The sequence below is a fragment of the Ochlerotatus camptorhynchus genome, unplaced genomic scaffold, assembly GCF_037179485.1.
Source record: "Ochlerotatus camptorhynchus isolate MF236.1 unplaced genomic scaffold, CSIRO-AGI_Acam_v1.1 ptg000111l, whole genome shotgun sequence".
Lineage (NCBI taxonomy): Eukaryota > Metazoa > Arthropoda > Insecta > Diptera > Culicidae > Ochlerotatus > Ochlerotatus camptorhynchus.
In genome coordinates this window covers 54,423-68,604 of record NW_027040601.1, presented here as the reverse complement: position 1 = coordinate 68,604, position 14,182 = coordinate 54,423, and the positions used below count along the sequence as shown (strand labels likewise).

The 14,182-nt window shown below is 38.9% G+C and overlaps 1 pseudogene; it reads left to right on the top strand.

Moving 5' to 3' along the window:
• Positions 1 to 353: 353 nt before the first annotated feature.
• The window catches only part of LOC135699499 (small ribosomal subunit protein uS5m-like), a 47,023-nt pseudogene continuing 33,194 nt past the window's right edge, over positions 354 to 14,182 (top strand).

The window sequence follows — 14,182 nt, the reverse complement described above, 5'->3', positions numbered from 1 at the left end:
GATGCGCACCTGGATGGCGAGGAGAACGTAGACACGGGGACCAGCGCAATGGAGGAAACGACTACGTCAGTGCAGCAGAGGACAGAACTGACCCAACTCCTGGAAGTTAAGGACTCCATTCAGCAGCTCAAAAGCAACAAAGCACCTGGTAAGGATGGTATCGTAGCCGAACTCATCAAGATGGACCCAGAAAAGTTGGCCACCTGCCTGCACCGGATGATAGTCAGGATCTGGGAAACAGAACAGCTACCGGAGGCGACCATTTAGAATGTGCGAACTTCAGAGCGATCACCATTTTGAATGCCGCCTACAAAATGCTATCCCAGATCATCTTCCGTCGTCTATCACCTAAAATGACCGAGTTTGTGGGAAGCTATCAAGCCGGCTTCATTGACGGCCGATCGACAACGGACCAGATCTTCACCGTACGGCAAATCCTCCAGAAATGCCGTGAATACCAGGTCCCAACGCATCATTTGTTCATCGACTTTAAGGCAGCATACGACAGTATCGACCGCACAGAGCTATGGAAAATCATGGACGAGAACGGCTTTCCTGGGAAGCTGATCCGACTGATCAAAGCAACGATGGACGGTGTGCAAAACTGCGTAAGGATTTCGGGTGAACTATCCAGTTCATTCGAATCTCGCCGGGGACTGCGACAAGGTGACGGACTCTCATGCCTACTCTTCAACATCGCTCTAGAAGGTGTAATGCGACGAGCCGGACTCAACAGCTGGGGTACGATTTTCACGAAATCCGGTCAATTTGTGTGCTTTGCGGACGACATGGACATTATCGCAAGAACATTTGGAACGGTGGCAGAACTATACACCCACCTGAAACACGAAGCAGCAAAGGTCGGACTGGTGGTGAGAGCCTCAAAAACAAAGTACATGCTAGTAGGCGGAGCCGAACATGACAGGATTTGTCTAGGAAGTAATGTCACTATAGACGGGGATACTTTCGAGGTAGTGGAGGAATTCGATTACCTTGGATCCTTACTGACGGCTGACAACAATGTGAGTCGTGAAATACGAAGGCGCATCATCAGTGGAAGTCGTGCCTTCTACGGGCTCCAGAAGAAACTACGGCCAAAAAAGATTCACTCCCGCACCAAATGTACCATGTACAGAACGCTAATAAGACCGGTGGTCCTCTATGGACACGAGACATGGACTATACTCAAAGAGGACCTGCAAGCACTCGGAGTTTTCGAGCGACGTGTGCTAAGGACGATCTTCGGCTGTGTGCAGGAGAACGGTGAGTGGCGGCGAAGAATGAACCACGAGCTCGCTGCACTCTACGGTGAACCCAGCATCCAGAAGGTGGCCAAAGCCGGAACGATGCGGTGGGCAGCTACTGATCCGGTTGGCACAAGAAGGCGTGGAGCGCAGAGAGCACGATGGGCGGACCAGGTAGAGCGTGATCTAGCGAGCATTGGGCATGACCGAGGATGGAGAGCGGCAGCCGCAAACCGAGTATTGTGGCGTACTATTGTTGATTATGTCTTATCTTGTAGAAATAAATGTATGTATGTAATCACATATAATATAATATAATCATCTACATGATGAAATGGTGAACAAAATGTTGTCATTTTATTTTAAGGGGAAGCTTACCGGCCTGAAAATAAAAAAAATATTTTTTGCACGTTTTTATTTTTCTAAAAATATTGGAAATCATTATCAAAAATCCAAGAAAATCAGTTTCTTCCTTAGATTTATGTCAAAAATTACATGTAAAAATATTTTTTCTATCTCATCATGAAAAAAAAATTGGACTCTCAGAAAAACCAAAGAGTCGATGTTTTGTGGTTTTTTGAGTTCAATTTTATGTCATAATGACGTGCTCAGCACGGAAAACAAGATCGACGGAAAAAAACAAACCAAAGGAAAAAAAAAGACTTATAAAAAATAAACGTGAATTTTCTCTGAAAAATTAGAAAAAATGTTTTTTTTTTAGATTCTTGATACCTTTTTTCAATCATTTTAGAAAAAAAACAAAACGTAATTATTTTTTTGGACCGGTGAACTTTCCCTTAATGTCTTCATCAACAAACATGCACAACTTTATTTTTTTTTCATGATGTAGTTGCTTCAAAATCTCAGACCTTTATGTTGATTACTTTTGTTATGTTCTGGACTATAAGAAAATTTTTTGAGAAATTATATTATACCAAATCGATGGCAATAAGACGTTTTCAGGCTCTATAAATTGGCCATGAGCCCAGGAATTTTTCTTTAACTTGTGGAAACATCGTAAAACTTCAAATAGAAGTTCAGGGAAGATCGTAGAAATTAAGTAAACTTGGTAGATATTCTGGGAAATTCATAGACCTTCAGAAAAATTCGTAGAAAAAGGAGCTTGGAAAAGTTCTGAAAAATGCGTAGAAGTAGAGAATTCATTTAAATTTGTAGAGCTTCGTAGAAGTTAACGGAACATTATTTTATTTTAGGGAAGCTCAACAGCAAACTTTGTAGAAGATTTTCGATTTCGTAGCATTTTGTGGAGCTGTATAAAACTTCATATAAGTGTAAGGAATTTTGAAAAAGTTCAGGGATTTTTTTAAAAGATCTAAAAATAGTTCAATAAACTTCTAAGAACTTCAGGGATCTGCACCTCAGTTTAGGGAACTTCGTTGCAGTTTTTCAGAGATCTTACTCCAAAAAAGCTCCATGAACTTTTTGTAGGTTTTGGGAACTTCGCTAAATTCAAGGAACTTTCTAGGTGTTCAAGAATATTTATAGATGTCTTAGGTGTCTTTCCAGAAGTGCAAAGATGTTCAGAGATCTTTGTAGAATTTAAAGAAATGGAAAAAAATATGTAATATGGAATAAATTCAGGGAACTTCGTAGAAGTTGAGGAAATTTTGTAATACCTTAGTTTTGTAGATGTTCAGGAAACGTTGCATAAGTTACAGGATAGGCTTTCAAATATCCTTCCTAGACATCAGAAAAGATTCGAAAGATCTCCATATTCCAACATATAAGTAAAGTTCACTGGATATTTGGTAGGTTGTAGGTTGTAGGTTGATCAGGAAGTATTCAGAAGTTTTCCAGCTAATTGAATCAGCTGGAATCTTGAATGATGAATCTTGATTTTATGGCCATATTTGTACATTCTCTATAGGGAAGACCCCAGCCTTGGTTTTTTAGCTATATTGTTACAAATTTTTAGCTAATTTCCGGGCAGAAATTTCAATTTGTACATATATATAATATGTATAAATTTCTTTTTTTTCGAATATCCTTTTTTTATTAGTTACGAAATGTTGAAAACATATGGGTTTGGGATCACAAAACTATTTTTATTTTAATATTAACAATGTTAAGGATTGTTCATCTGCAGCATATGCATGCACGTAATTAGTGGATTTGTTAGTTATTTCGACGCTTTTTAACAACTCTTTACACTTCCAATTTTTTAAATAATTTCTTGTTAAAATCAGCAGCATTGCTATCAATGCGTAGAAATATTTCTGATCGATTGGTGATAAAATTATTGAAATTGGTCTAGGAGCTGCTGAGTTATTAACGTTCAAAATCTTTCATAATTTCGTTACATTTTCCATTTTCAGTTTTCACAAAGTTTACCCCCTTATAGAAATCACTGACGTAGTCTTACGTCGAAAAATTGTGCATCTTGATCATTTTCCTACGCCCAAAATGTATTAAATTTTATTCTGTGTGCACTTTACCTTGAAACAGCTAGAATTTTATAAAATTATAAAATTCAAACTACTAGAATTTAATTTTGGTTCCTATGTCTGAGATTTGACTGCTCAATAAAAAAAAATTAGTTAAAAAATTCATGAAATTACCTAGCCCTGAGAATTTTCTTAAGTTTGAGATGCTTACATTTACAAGATCCGGACTGTGATTTTATTACAAAAAAAACATGAACAAACGATCATTGCTTGTTCAAAAGTCACAAAGGTTTCACCATTAAAATAATAGTAAGCCTCAATGTCATATTATTGGTCACAGAAAAAAATGTACCCAAAACTAAGTTGCATTGGACGCAATTTGAGTGAGTTTTTGATAACCCGTAGTTTTGCAAAATTAAAAAAGTGCAGCAGGCCCCCCTTCGGCCCCCTCCAGATAAATTTTCTAGCTACGCCAATGGGCATCGTACATTATATTACCATGTTTAAAAGAAGACAAGCACGGTTAAATTTAAAATGACCCCAGTATTGATTTCGGTTTCCTATCAAAATTGAGGCCGACTGGTTAAAAAAACTTTTTTTTTTTTATTTTGCCGCGAAATTTTCAATTCTGACCCATAGTGCTTTGGCGTGAAAGGTAACGATGTTAACCATTTCGCCAGAGCCGTTCTCCCTATTTGCAGACACGTGTAAAAGAAGTGACTTACATAGAGTATACAGTATTGGCCAAATCCATGCGGCTTCTCTTTTTTCTTTAAGGGTAATAAGTTTAAAAGAACTGAAGGGGAGAACTATACAAAACACATCAGCGCACTGTGGGCAAAATAGGAAGCTGAATTCTTGAACAATAAGTTCATCGAAGGGAATCACTGGAGGAGGAAGTGCGCGGTCATGCATGTTGGTTTGCCGGTGAATGTCGTGGAGAAAGATTCGGGCCCGTCTGCCATATGCAGAATGTATACATTTTGTGTATGTTGGACGAGTTCCTGGTCGATTTCTGCAATTTCTAAATCAAGTTCAATTTGAATTCATCATGTGTAAATAAACACCATTGGATTTGGTGAGTTTGTTCTAGTTGAAGAGTGATTTTATAAATTAGTTATCACTGTTTTTGATTTCTTGATTTTGTTAGTTTTTGAGATTGACGTGTGATTGGTGATGAAAGTTCTAACCGGCAGATAGTGAAAATTATATGGAAGGATCGTTATTCATATCCGATTATCGTGCATCTTTTGGATTTACAGCACAAAACAGAAAATGTTACATAGATGTTAAAAAACTTCCATTGAATCGATTAATTTCAATTATTTAAATTTATCAGATGTCTAAAGAAACAACAACCACAAATAATTTAAGTTTATTTTCAGCTCCGCAATGAAGAAACATATTTGGATTCACTTTTTTCAGCCTTCGTTCAGGTTTTATTTATTTATTGATTTATTTTTTCAGCCCTTCGATGATGGATATTGTTATAATTTATATTATAATGATTAACTTTTTTTAGTCTCCGATCAGCCTATATCTATTTAATTAAATTATTTAAGTTTACTTTCAGCACTCCGATGATAGAACATCTATGGATTAACTTTTTTTCAGCCTTCGTTCAGATTGAGTTTAATGATTCAATTTAAATTGCGGTATAATCCTTAATTGAGGCCTAAATCGCGATGTGAGGGGTGTTTGGGGGTTTCAAATTTTAAATCGCGTGTATCTCCTTAATTAAGGCTTAAATTGCGAGTAGAGTTTTTGCGTGTGAATTTCCAAAATCTTAGTTCAGTATTTTTTTATTTTGAAATAAAGACTCGATAAAGTTAACTTTTTTAAGCGATAAACTTGGAAGAGCAATTTGTGAAAAATTAAATAACCGGATAATCACAGAACATTCGGATGAGATACTTTCCAGCTATGTGTTTAAATTTAATACAATATTTACCAAATAACGTTTCAAAAAATTAATTATGCAGATCAGCTTGCCTGATTGCTGTCACTTTTGCTTACTGAATTGAAGATAATCTGTTTAAGACATGTTGATCGGAAATCCATATCACATTCCGTTGAAGAGTAGTTGTTGTCTGTGAGGTCACCGCTGGGACCGAAATCTAGTAACAGCATTTCAACGGGAATTTGATCGTCGTAAGCTCGGTGGTCCAGTGGCAACCGATTTTGCTTATTGGTCAGAAAATTATGGGTTTAATCTCAAGATCCTTTCCATAAAAAAATTGTTCAGTGAATCTGATTTATTATTAATATTTAACAATCATATTGAAATTCGGTTGTCAAGAGAAATCCTTTTCAAGAGTAGTTGTCATCGTAGAAACAGCAAGTGGAACAAGAACTTGGCCGTATTCAAAGTGTTTTAATGTTGCTTCATACGCGAAGTTTGCGATTTTCAGAGTTGGTTGGAAATGCTAACATGAAGTTTTAGTGTGATAATTTATTAGCTAGAGAATGATCATTAGAAAAGGGTCGGTGGATAGTTCCGTTAGAGTACGGCTGTATGAAATTTGAATTGAAGTTGAAAATGAGCGAAGGGCCATTAATGCGACAGTACAAAGCCAAAAGCACACCGTTTGCCTATAGGTTATAACCCGTACGATGTACGCGGAGATTTGAAGTATGTCTTCAAATCTACAGGCAAAAAGTGTGCGCCTGCCTTTGCTCATTACTGTCTGCGGCTGAGGAAAAGTTTTAGCGACGTTTCATCACTACCTTAAGGGGGTATTCCCAATCTTTTGCCTTTTTTCGGCCTGTTTTTCAATTAATTTTTTTCAAGGAAAATGAATAGTAATGCGCCCAACTCTTTGGGATTCTTGTTTATTGAACATTAAAGTTTACAAATAAATTTTTTTCGACATAAAAAAGACATTATTGACGTCACAAAATGGCGGCAAACAGACCCCTGTTCGCCGCAAACGCCTGGACGGGCGAAGACTTTTCTCTGGAACGGCTTCATCTGAAACAGATTTCGTGATGAAATTAATAATCTGCATAAGATTCTCTGGAGCTTCTCCCGTTGGCAGCAAAAATCTTGCAAATTAACAAAATGGCGGCCATATGAAAAAACAGGCGATTTTTAGCCCGCTTTTTTGCAGCTTTAAGGTGCTTCAAACAATGTTAAATGTTAATATTTTTGGCTGAAAGTGGGAGAAGCTCCAAAGAATTTAATAAGGAACAAAATGCGCAAAGATTCAAGTCAATATCTCTTATAGTTTCTGAGAAAAATCTTCGCCCGATAAAAAAAATGTGGTTTCGAGAAAAACGCGTTTAAAGTTTTGACTTTAGTTAAAACCATTTGGGGGTTCTTACCATTAGTCAGCTATGCCTGGATACCGAATTCGCTGATCGGAAAACGGCTTGGGGGGATGAAAGTATATAGTCTAAAGTACAAAAAAACGTGAAAAAAAAAATTTGATTTTTTGAAAAAAAAAAAGATCGGGAATACCCCCTTAAGCCCCACGTTGTGAGAGCATTTCCAGTCGATGGTGTGTGCCGTACTCTAATGGAATCACACTAAAGCATCAAGTTAGAATTTTCAAGCAACTCTGCACTTGGTCGTAATTATTAGGTGAAATAAGGAGTTCGGTGGCCTTGTGGCAACCGATTGTGCTTACTGAGCAGAAAATCATGGGTTCAAGCTCGTTCACATTATAGAGTTTTACTTTAAAGCGGCTTCTTTAATAATAATCTGTACAGCGTTATGAAATTCCATTGAAGGGCCGGGTACGTAAAAGAAACAATATTTGAGTTTTAGAAAAGACGTGATGCATATAAAATCTTTCTTAAGAGCAGTTGTTATCATGGTCGTCGGTGAGGTCGCAGCCGGGATCTAAACCTAGTAACAACAAGTTGAACGAAAACTTGATCGTAATTGTTTTGTGGTATAAGGAACTCGGTGCCCTAGTGGCAATCGATTTTGCTTATTGCGCAGAAGACCTGAGTTCAATCCTACGCTTCTTCGTGCTATTTAATCATTTGGACATCAATTCAGCATATCGTTTACCAAAACGAATCCTGCTACAATTCCAACCCTTGTATCCAATATCCCAGTGATTTCTCGTGGAAGTGCAGAGATGTTCTCGGCTTTCAAGCGAGTATTACGTCAACATATTCCTACCCATTCCTTGCTTGACCAACATTCGCCGGCACTGGTATTGCATAGTTTTAGATCACCAGTATTTACACATTGAGGATGATTGGACTTGCAACGACTTGACAGTTCTCTGTCAATGGTCTCTGTGTAATTACAGCTGATTTGGTAATAACGAAGTTGCATCCACGGGCGGTCAATCATGCTCATGCTCATGATCATGAACAATAAATTTATCGAAGGGAAAATTCTGGAGAAACGATTGCGCGTAGTTTCATCATAGTTTCATTTAAGCTGCAGAGCTTAAAGAATGATCCATTAAGTACGTCACGCTCTAAAGTGGGTTCTGAAATCTGTGACAAACATTGTGCAGGGGATACTCAAAATAACTAGGATAGGCGCACTTTTTTAGTGTTGTAGCGTCGTCCAATTTTAATTATTCTAAAAACAATGGATTAGAAAACTAATATAGTTTCATGATGCAGCCACAAAAATAACCATGGTCATCAGATTCCGGAGATATTCCGAGTTTCCTGAGAGCTTATCTAACTGGTTAAATTTGTAATGTGATTTTCTATAGAATCCTGGTTAAAAATTGATATGTTTAGTAAATACGCAAAGAGATGAACCATTTTCAAAGCGAATGGTATGTCAAGAACTAAAATCGGCTTATAATCAACCGAGATGTGGCCATTTTTCTGGAATCTGGTTCTGATGGAAGGTTCTGAATGCGGTCAGATCTTTTAATCACTCAAAACATGCCGTGCGACAGCTCTTTCTTCATGGTTTTTCATTAATATGCTTTCCATAAACTTCAAATGGATCATTGATCACATTGACCCCTAGGGAACTTGTAGCAGGGGACAGTTGCATTTTTGTACCAAAACATGCCGTGTGACAGCTCATTCTTCATAAGTTTTCATAGAGTTCTCTACCACCGTCAGTATTAGTGAGCAGTCTCACTAATACAATCTTTTACTGGTTGAAAATAAAAACAAACCGCTGCCAAGTCGAACACTTTGACAGCTGATTTCGTGATTGAAAATAATAAACAAATCGATTTTACACTGCTACACTAGCAACGTTGTATTGGTGAAATCTTGCCGCATGAAGTCAATGAATAGGATTTCGATAGGCTTTAAATGGAACATTGGAACGGCACCTCCGGAATGCCTCCGGGGAAAACTGTAGTCTATTGATGAAAAACCACGAAGAAAGAGCTGTCGGATTCCTTGTTTTGTTGTAGACTTGCAATTATCCCCTGCTACAGGTTCCCCCGGTGAAACCCTGTTGTTCCGAGTGCAGCAAACGTAGTCATTGATTCATTTAAAGTCCATCGAAAGCCTATTTATGAGAAACCACGAAGAAAGGGCTGTCATAGTGCATGTTTTGTTGGTACAATGCAATTGTCCCCTGCCGTGGGTTCTCCCGGGGGCATCCTGGAGGTTATGAGAACGGAAAATGTGGTCAATGATGCATTTAAAGTCTTTCGAAAGCCTGTTGATTAAAAACTATGAATAAAGAGGTGTCGCACGGCATGTTTTGAGTGATAAAAAACCTGACCGCATTCAGAACCCCCCATCAGAACCGCTTCTCTTGAAGATGGCTGGAGGGACATCCGTTCAGCCATAGGTAGTACTGCTGTAGCGGCACTAGGTACTGCAATCCCGGACCGAAGAAATGACTGGTTTGACGACGAATGCAAACTGTAGAGGAGAAGAATGCAGCACGGGCGAGAATGCTGCAACACCGCACGAGATTGAATGTGGAGCGATACAGACAAGCGCGGAACAGACAAAACTCGGTTTTCCGAAGGAAGAAGCGTCAGCAGGAAGATCGATATCGCGAGGCGATGGGAAATCTGTACCGCGTAAACGACACACGGAAGTTCTACGAGAAGCTAAATAGTTCGCGCAAAGGCTACGTGCCGCAAGCCGATATGTGCAAGGACTTGGACGGTAACCTTCTCACGAACGAGTGTGAGGTGATTGAGAGGTGAAAGCAGTACTATGACGAGCACCTCAACGGTGAAGCAGCAGAAAACGAAGGTGGCACGGCAACAGACCTTGGAGCACGCGCAGAAGACGACAGGCTACTGGCCCCTGATCTTCAAGAAGTTGAGGAGGAGATCGGTCGGCTGAAGAACAACAAAGCAACTGGTGTAGATCAACTACCAAGTGAGCTATTGAAATACGGTGGTGAAGCACTGGCTAGAGCGCTGCACTGGGTAATTGCCAAGATTTGGGAGGAGGAGATATTACCGGAGGAGTGGATGGAAGGTGTCGTATGCCCAATCTACAAAAAGGGCGACAAGTTGGATTGCTGCAACTACCGCGCGATCACACTGCTGAGCGCCGCCTACAAGGTACTCTCCCAAATTCTATGCCGCCGTCTGTCACCATATGCAAGAGAGTTTTTGGGGCAATACCAGGCGGGATTCATGGGTGCCCGCGCTACCACGGACCAAATTTTCGCGATTCGACAGGTTCTGCAGAAATGCCGCGAATACAACGTGCCCACACATCATTTGTTCATCGATTTCAAATCCGCATACGACACAATCGATCGAGATCAGCTATGGCAGATTATGCACGAGTACGGATTTCCGGATAAACTGACGCGATTGGTCAAGGCAACGATGGATCGAGTGACGTGCGTTGTTCGAGTATCGGGGACACTCTCGAGTCCCTTTGAATCTCGAAGGGGGTTACGGCAGGGTGATGGACTTTCGTGTCTGCTGTTCAACATCGCGTTAGAAGGTGTGATCAGAAGAGCTGGGATAGACACGAGTGGCACGATATTCAGGAAGTCCATCCAGCTCCTTGGTTTCGCCGATGACATTGACATTATGGCACGGAACTTTGAGATGATGGCGGAAACGTACATCAGACTGAAGGCTGAAGCTAGACGGATTGGACTTGCCATCAACGCATCAAAGACAAAATATATGAAAGCAAGAGGTTCTAGGGAAGACAATGTTAGCCTCCCACCCCGAGTTCAGATTGACGGTGACGAAATCGAGGTGGTCGATGAGTTCGTGTATTTGGGCTCACTGGTGACCGCCGAAAATGATACCAGCAGAGAAATTCAAAGACGCATTATGGCAGGGAATCGTGCCTACTTTGGACTCCGGAGGACGCTCTGGTCGAATAAAATTCACCGCCGCACGAAGTTGACTGTCTACAAGACGCTGATTAGACCGGTGGTCCTTTACGGCCACGAGACCTGGACTATGCTCGTGGAGGACCAACGCGCCCTTGGTGTTTTCGAACGGAAGGTGTTGCGTACCATCTACGGTGGAGTGCAGATGGATGACGGAACGTGGAGGAGGCGAATGAACCACGAATTGCACCAGCTGCTGGGAGAACCATCCATCGTCCACGTTGCAAAAATTGGGCGACTACGGTGGGCTGGGCACGTCGTAAGAATGCCGCACGACGACCCAGTGAAAATGGTTCTAGAAAGCGACCCAACAGGAACAAGAAGAAGAGGCGCGCAGCGGGCAAGGTGGATCGACCAAGTAGAAGGTGACCTGCGGACCCTTCGCAGACTACGAGGCTGGCGAACTGTGGCCATGGATCGAGTAGAGTGGAGACGACTTCTTCGGACAGCAGAGGACAACAAGGCCTTAGCCTGATTGGTAAGGTAAGTAATCAGAACCGCTTCCAGGGAAATGTCCGTATCTCATTTATTTATACGCCGATTTTAGTTCTTGGCATATAATTTGCTTTGGAAATGGTTCTTCTCTTTGCGAATTTACTAAAAATATCAATTTTAAACCGACATCCTATAGAAAATCACATCACAAATTTAGCAAGTAAGACAAGCCAACCGGAAACCTAGAATATCTCTGGTATCCGGTGACCATGGTTACTTTTGTGGCTGACTTCACCACTATATTAGTTTTCCAGTCGAATGCGTTAGAAGAATAAAAATCGGACCATATTTGACAAAGTTACAACAGTCCAAATACAAAGTTGCCAAAAACGTGCCTATCCTAGTTAGTTTGAGTATCCTTTCCAAGTAACATTTTAAGTTTTATGAAATACTACAAAGCAAGTATAAAACAACATTCATAAAACCCTGGTCAAGGCTATTTTGTAATTAATGCATCCACCATAACCTCATTAAGACTAGAATATGTCTAGTTGGCCCACCCTGGAGAAGGTTCTGAAGGGTGTATTCTCGAAGTTCTTCAAGATTGATTTACTGCAAAAGGTTGTATGACGAACGCATTGAGAACCATTTGAAAGCTATAACAAAAGCTATTTAGCAACAATAAAAACCCTCTCCGAGCCGTTTCCCCTAGCCGCATGCTGAATTCACTAGGAAATCATCAATCAAGATAGAAAAGGATTTATGAATCCGATTTAAAAAAAAAAAATAAAAATAGAAACTGATGGTATAAAAATCTTGTTGAATATCCAAATTTATTACAACAGTTCTCATTAAGTGGTCTTGTTTTAAGTGCCATATTAAATTTTATGTGAAATGTACGTGAAAACATCGAAAAAATTAAGTCCACCCTCGTTAAACATCGATTTGACCAATTATTTAACATTGTAGAAAAAATATATTCTTCAGATCGACCTTGGCCGAGATTATTTTTTTATTATTTTCACATTTAAATGTTAAATGTTAAATTCACCAAAATATAGTTATATCTAGGAAAATATTGATTGAAAATCGAAGATTGTAAAAAACAAGCAAACTAATTGTTACATGGCGGTGGCATAAAAGTTGATTTTCATGGGTCATTTGTGAAAAAGTTGTTTTGCTTTCAAGAATTCCTTAACAAATTAATGAGGTTTTAAAATGGCTTTTATGAAGAAAACTTTCAGGCTGAATTGTATTTTTCTAAAGCCATTTTGCTTGATCGAAACCCGTTCAGATTTATGGCAGCATTAATGGAGGCAAAGTTGCCTGCAAAAAGTTAAACGTCAAAGTTTGTTTATCTTTCGATAGTTGCGCAGTGAGATCCAGGATTCTTCCAAGCGGTTTTCTCCCGATGGATTGTGAGCAGTTACTCAGATAATTTGCGATTCTAGTTTTACAACATTTCGCATTTCGAACAGCTGGAAGCGCAATCGTTCCCGAAAAAGATCCTCTTTTTACAGAAGTTACAGAAGTGCACCATCCAATAATGCAGGGATGTGCGGTTGAATGAAATTTTCGAAGAGTCTTTCGCCGAATAAAATCGCTGCGTTGGATCGGAAACCAGCTGATCTCCGCTAACGAACAGATTCAGTGGTTTGCTGTCGGTTGTTATTTCGATTTTCATCGCAAGATCTGACAATGTTTTATGAGTTCGAGGGCCCCGCTCACTTTACTCTTCTCCGACAGATGGTCAGTCGTTGGTGGTGTGCTGGTTCTTCTAAAAAATTAAATTTATTAGATATTGACTTGATTTTTTCATCCTACTTCGTCTATCCTTCGAGATTTCCTTGTCATAAATTTGGCATTTATTCACTATGAGGAACCATATTTTAAGCTCAATTTGTAAACAAAGTAATTGGGGAGTTAATGATGCGCTTTAAAAAAGCTAAAAAGCAAAATGCTTTTTTCTCTAATGCAAAACCTAATTGTTTTATGGTTGCTTTTATAATGATAGAACACGTTTATAAAGTATTTTATCATGACATTAATAAACAATTGCTAATGACGTTTATTAATAATATTATAATTATTGATAACTGTTTTAAATTTATTTTTAAAACAAGGCAGTTTTTGACTTTCTTGCCAGACTATAAAAGGAATGTTTTACACTTTAAAATGCTATATTTAAACTAAATGGATTGTTCATTGCCGTTATAAAACCATCATAAATCAGAGTGGATGCTAAATGGTTACTGAATTGTTACTTGGGTTGTATAAGGTATAGAAAAAACGAGATGAAAGGACATAATGGCGTAATGAATGCATTTTAGGCGTTTTTCAATATGTTGGAGAAAATGTTTTTCACAGCATTATTTTTTGATAATACATGAGAACTTTTCAGTAAATTTTTCAAAAAGCATACCTTTACACAGTTCATGAGGTATTTGGGGATTTCAGGGTATAATTACAGGTGATAATGGGCTTGAAGTGATTTCATGGATTTAATTTTTAAAATTATTTTAAATGTTCAATAGTGAGATTTTTTGAGTGCATCAATAGTTTGTTAACTGAAAAGAAAGAACAGTTTTTGGAATATTACGGTAAATTGCGATAAAATAAGCTTTAATTTGAATACAATCCTGTTTTGAAGAGTTTTTGGACATCATTGCTCATTGAGCCTTTTATTTCATAAACTAGGGAACCAATGACGTCTTTAGACATAGTTGTAGGAAACTGTATTACCGCTTACGAAAAAAAAAACAATATCTTACAAAAGTCTATCCGACGTCATTTCGTTTTCGTGCCATGATTTATAGCCTTTTCAACTAGTG